This window comes from Zophobas morio, unplaced genomic scaffold, assembly GCF_036711695.1.
Source record: "Zophobas morio isolate AGI-343-1 ecotype UQ-CSIRO unplaced genomic scaffold, CSIRO_AGI_Zmor_V1 ptg000076l, whole genome shotgun sequence".
In the NCBI taxonomy this organism is placed as follows: domain Eukaryota; kingdom Metazoa; phylum Arthropoda; class Insecta; order Coleoptera; family Tenebrionidae; genus Zophobas; species Zophobas morio.
The window spans coordinates 1,691,061-1,697,493 of record NW_026972181.1 but is presented as its reverse complement, the minus strand read 5'-3'; the positions used below and the strand labels follow the sequence as shown (position 1 = coordinate 1,697,493).

The following is a 6,433-nucleotide window of genomic DNA, read 5'->3' as shown; positions in this document are numbered from 1 at the left end:
TCTAAAGATAATTCCAAAGTTAATATCAATATATATAATAATTGTACCTTCCAGCAACCAATGTCAAATTAACGTTTGTCATTTCTTTCGGTAGGAATAGAATCTTTCTTTATTACATTGTTGATTAGAAATGATTTAACAGACCAGTAACCACACTTTTAGACTGTTACTCCTTTTACTAGCGCACACAGAACAACTAGCGCACTAGCGAAATGGCGCGAGTTTCACAAAACGGTAGCGCGTTTTTTCAAATAATTTGATTAATGTGAATTAAAGCTAAGATAAACATTAGAACTGAGAAATGAAACTTGTATTAATACTGTTTATTACGACCATATGTATAATTGTATAATTATAGGTACGTTCTAACAAATTTAATTTCTATGAATCCATTGTTTATGTTATTTAATTTTCTTCGGTGGTAAAACGAGCAATAATGGTAAAAATACAACTATTACTGCAAATATATAAACCCTGTATTTGTCCAAATCAAATTTTTCCGCTGGACACTTCTTACTTCTTCTTTCTAGATGAATTGACACACAGTATATCATACAGGAGGGACAGTTCGTCAAATATAGGAACAACGGTGTCCTTACCCAACCGTTTTTATTAGGCGGAATATTTGAAACGAAGTGGAATATTGGTTGCCTAAATTACAAATACAAGCACAGTATAGACATCAATTGATATCTATACTGTGACACAAGTTCGTAAGACAACATAAAAAGAAATAATATAAACATTGGATCAATATTAAAAAACTTAAACCAATATTTGAAGCGTGGTATGAAGACCACGAAGAAAATACCTTTTTAAACAATAAAAAAGAATTGTGCTTATATTTATTTTACATATTTATTAGTAAAAGTCTATCACTTTACCAAGTTAATTTCAACATAAACATTTAACAACTATTTAACAAGGCATTGACAACTATTTTGTCAATGCCTTCAATTTTCGCCAAGTGTGAACCATTTGAAGAGTCAGAAAGTGAACGCTGTTGTTTTCATCTTCCCTGGGAAAAGTACTTTGTTTTTGGTTGAATATTTGTTGCTAGTGAAATTAGTGAAGTGATTGTGAGAACCTTTTCATAGTAACATGGACTGCAGTGGTAGACCACCTCGTGATTGCAGGCACAATGAAAAAACCTGCTTCAGCAGCTTCTTTAAATTTCTCTTGAAATCTGTAAGATAAGAAATATATAAAGAATTATATTATTCTATAATCAATAAAAAATTATTTAGCATGCAATTTTTACAGCACAATAAAAATGTCAATAGTTGTAATGATTTAGGATCTATTTTAGTAGCAATTGAATCTAAAGAGAGTAACCAGTGTCAAATTATGAATACAGTTTTAAGCTGAACAACTTTTGTCCGTAAATCTGTGGAAGTAAATACGACAAACTACAGACATCTGGACATGGGGGAACAAAATTCTTTAAGTTATGTCTGTGGATACTTAATGAAGAAATGCTTGATGAAATATACCTGTGGCACATGTAGTTATTTTGTCATTGCACGTAATGTTATCATAGATGATAAACTTCTCTGTCACTTCAACGCCTTTGGTGATGATCCACCATTTGGTAATCGTAAGATGCTACATGAAGCATTCACCTTTTATGTTGCAGCCCTAGAAAAACGATTTGCTTCACTATTTTCTACCAAATTAATTTTACCTTCATGTGGCTGATATATAAAAGCAGCCCTCGCAACTGTGTCCATACCAGCATACCACACTCCTGTGCCCTGTGTACAGTTTCCACAAGATTATTTCTTCTATTTATTGGTTCGAACGCGCATTTTCTATTCAGTAAAAATAATAAATCACAGTTACAATATTAAATACCAAACATCTAAAATGTCAAATTTGATGCACAATGTTGACATGTTGACATGGCGGTCATGACACGTTGACAGTTTTACCAACCTAAGTTTTTCGTAAAATGTTCCGTTAAATAATGACTATTATGACATCGCAAATGATGACGTCGCGTTCGTTAACAGCTCTATTAGAGAATCAAAATGGAAGCAAATTACAAAAATCATATTTATACGAGGCAAAATTTGATTTAACCGCAAGAAGGACACCACCACCACGTTGACAATGAACATCTGAATATTTTCTGTCACTCCTATAGATTGTGTAATTATTATTAGAAATTTCTGAATTATGGACAGAGTCGTTTAAAAAAGTTTCAGAAAAAGCAATTATGTCATAATGGCAGCTAGCCAATGCATTATATATTTCCGGGAGTTTGGTATTTAAACCCCTAACATTTTGGTAATAAACAACTGGAGTAGGGGAATCACGCATTGAATTATTGGTGTTCATGTCACACGAGTAGCGGGGTATTGTTGGACTATCAGGGAGGAAAAGAGGATAAACATTTGATTGCTATATGGAAAGTCCAAACAAATCTTGTTTGACTTTTTGAATGACCATCTTGTACGAATGACATTTGTCATGATCCCAAGCTGCGTGATTAATATTAACGTCATGATTATTATTTTTGAGATTGAAGTTGTAACAATTGACACATTTAAAAGCTTCAACATCTGCCTGGCATTCCTTCAAATTATGACGATCACCATTGAGACCAATAAGGCAGTGTCCCAATGTTAGTGCCCTTTTATATGTCAACAAATCCACTTCAAAAACAGCTTGAAAAATGGTATTATTTTTTTTAACCGGGCCATATTTTAACAAAGTACAAATTGATTTTTCGTAAAAAATTGATTCATTTTGTTTTCTCATATATAAGACAATGTCTTCTTTTTTTATGTAGTCAGGAATCCCTGTAATTCTAATTCTTGGGCCAATAGTCTTGACTTCACGAATATCATACTGGTCTGACAGGTTATTCATGGCGCTTTGTTTAAAGTTACTAGAACTGTCACACTGCAGGAGCACACCACCATCTTTTAGATTTTTAACTTTCCCAATATTGATGTCCGTAAGAGGATCAACATTTTTTAAAACGTCTGATTTAGTTTTAGCAATTGACTGATTTTTCTGATTTTCACCTTTTGGCTTAACTATAATAGTTTTCTGAGAGTTTTTTATTAAAGTTTGGGCATAAGATGTTTTAGCGTGCATTTCATCAGCATCAGCTGACATTATCTGATCACAAGGTTTAGAGGCGGGTAAGCATTTTTTTAAAATGATTATTTCATTACGCAATTTTGAATTTTCAAGAGATAAATTATTAACTGATTTTTCTAACATCGAAATAGTATCAGTTAATGGTTTTAATTGGTTTCCAATGATTGATTCGATCATTTTCAAAGAATGAGGAGACAAATTAAGTTCAGAAGCTAAAGGAATGGATTGAGTATGAGAAGCAGCAGAGGCAGAGGCAGAAAGTGAACAAAAAGCACACAACCAGGATGTTAATTTTCTTTCCATTTGAAGCTGATTGTAAGCATCATCATCAATGTTAACACATTCATTGTGAAAATTCGATTTACAAACATTACAGGACAAATAGTTCTGACTTCTAGTTACGGTGCTATTGCATTTACTGCATTTTATAGCCATTTTCGACACTCGCAAGTGCTGAAATCACACTGCGGCCAGTTTGGGGTCAAGTAGAAGATAAGCAAATTCTGCCAAAAAAGTCGACGGTAAGAAAAACGAATGATAACGAATTCAATCAAAATGTAAAAGTCGGAAGGAAACATGGAATATGTTTCCTTCAACAAAATTAACAAACCAATCTATTCGTCAGTATATATAATTATTCAGATTTACGAGAGGCTCAAATCAATATGGAATAAACTCACTTAAATGATTCGAATGTACGGAGCGACAAAATGCACGTCTACACTCTGCTAGCACACGAAACGAAAAGTGTGTCCGATACAGGTGAGCGGGGTATCAAAAGAAGCGCCCTCACAAGGCGAACACGACGCCGTTTTTGTTTTTTCAATCCTATGTCCGGTTGTCGAGTTATCGATTTTTGAATTTGCGAAAGTACGGGAATATTTCAGAATTAACTCGTACGAACAGTTTTTCTCGTTTTATCGCCAGATAGCAGTCCGATATAAGAAGTGTTGAAAGTTTTTAGTCTTGTATCGGTGTTTGTTTATATTTCGGACTTAAGCTGTCTGAGCGATAATATTTTCCATCTCATTTTTTGTTAACTGTTTGTTTCCCGACTTTTGGCATTAAAATTAATATCCCCCCTCTCTGTTGGTGTTTTTTGGCGATTTTGTGTATATATCTAAAGTACTCCAAAAGCTATAAGGTTATATGACCATCATAAAATTATCCCATTGTGTCGAAGTTAAGTTGTTTACAATAGAGAAGGATTTAAGGTCGTAAATAACGTATCCAATGCAGCTCGACCGGCTACTGTTGGTTCGTTCAGGGGTGGCTTTCACTAAATATCTAACTACCTACTACTACTACTACCTGCAGCCACAAAGGGTTCCGAAATAACCAGTCGCTTTGAAAGCCGGCCCTGTTAAATGTGAGCAAGAAATGTTTAGAAGACGATTTATTACCAACCGGTAAGCTTAGCGCGAACCACACAAAGGGGGTATTTATTTGCGGTCAACTACTTTTATAATGGTCATATAACCTTATAACTTTTGGGCTACTATAATTTTTTGTTAAATTTTTTATTTTATTTTCACTTTTCGTCTATGATCTCGTGCTTGTGTTTTAACCTGTCCGTTTTTCGGAAATTTTAACGTGTTTATTTGTAATCATCCACACCGTTATTCCTATTTCTGGCAAATTTTAATTGTTAGCAATCTTCTCCAGTCCCTGGCGTCGTGATTGCAGCGTGGACCAGAGATAAACCATAAGGAGAGATTTTTTTTATTTAATTTCTTCAGTGTTTTATTTATAGTTATATTTCCGTATATTCGCTTTTTTTTTCAAAGTGTTTTCGTCTCTTGTATCCTTGTTTTGAACGACTTTGACCCTTATTGGTCAATTGCACTCTTTATTGCCCCCCCACTCTTCCTTTCTTAGCTGCTGCTTACTGCACGTAACCCCCACCCTTAGTTCACGCCAGTGATGGTATACCTAGGGAAATTTCCCTAAATCTAGGGAATTTCATGCTTGTTCAAGGAAAAAGGGATTTTTTATTAAAAACCAGAGTAATCTAGGGAAATTCAAAAGGTTAATAATGTTTTTTCAAATTTTAAGTCATTAGTTTCGCTACCATTTCGTTATAAGTGCAACTTTGAATAAATATTTAAGTTTATAGATCTATGGTTGTTTCAATTGTATCGCCCTCTGGGAGTGAATAGTAGCGCTTAAATTTGAATTAAACAAATTGGTATCTCAATTGGCGGTACCCTTTCTATCGACGCAAATTATTTTAAAATTACTTAATTAAAAATGGGTCTTTCCCCCAAGAAAATGCATCAACCCGAGATTATAAATAGAGCCCGAGGCAACTTTTGCGTCATTCTGAATAATTTCTTTAAATGCAAAAGTTCGCAAGCAGTGAAAGAAAAAACCCTTGAAAAAAATCAACATCCTCGCAGTTTAGCGGTGTTTTGTGATTCCCTGCATACAGGAAAAGTAAGTACAAATATTTTTTATACTAAAATTAACAATTTTTACTTTATAAATTCGAACTTTTTTGAAAGTACCGATTTTAAACTATAAAAAAAATCAAATCAAATTGCTTGCCAATTAGGTGTCTTCAAAAAGATCAATATTTATAATTTGTTTTTGTTTCAGATTTCTAAATTTAAAAAATGGCCTCTTCATCTCGGCCTTCAACTTCCAAAGAAGATATTTCTGATTCACCACCATCGTCTTCAGAAGAGGGAACAAGAATTGCGAAAAAACAGAAAAAGTCCAAGTCTTATGCCCAAAAGTACAACGTCATGTGGGAGCAACAACCGGAGTTTAAAGGATGGTTGGAGTCCAGCAAAAAAGGACCCACTTTTGCTCATTGCAAGGCGTGCAACAAGGATTTTATTTGTGGTAAATCCGAAATTGTAAAACATTCAAAAGGACAATTACATTGTAAATTAGCCACATCTGTTCAAAAACAGCAATCTTTACTTGAAATGCCTAGTTTTACAAAAAAAATATCTTTAGAAACTAAAATAAAAACTGCAGAAATTAGAATAGCTGCATTTGCAGCTGAACATAATATTGCTTACAATGCTTTAGACCATTTATCTGAAATTATTAGAACTAGTTTCACAGAATCTGAAACTGCAAAAAAAATTACCAATAATCGAAAAAAAGCAACTGCTTTAGTAAACAATGTTATTGGCTCTTACAGTTTTGAAACAACTGTAGAACTACTACAGTCAAGTAAATTCTCATTAATTGTTGACGAATCAACAGACAAAGGAGCTATTAAGCATTTAGCTTTGGTGGCACGAGTTTTTAATAATTGCAAGGTAGATGATTTGTTTTTTGGGTTACTTCCAGTGGCAGATGGAACGGC

The 6,433-nt window shown here is 33.8% G+C and overlaps 1 long non-coding RNA gene across 1 annotated transcript; it reads right to left on the bottom strand.

Annotated features, from left to right (window-relative positions):
- Window positions 1–855: 855 nt before the first annotated feature.
- On the bottom strand, window positions 856–1,841 carry LOC135143872 (uncharacterized). Its single transcript, XR_010282917.1, has 3 exons — window positions 1,685–1,841; window positions 1,494–1,638; window positions 856–1,186 (listed from the first exon to the last, which is right to left on the bottom strand). It is a non-coding gene; the product is annotated as an uncharacterized LOC135143872 (long non-coding RNA).
- Between the last annotated feature and the right edge of the window lie 4,592 nt (window positions 1,842–6,433).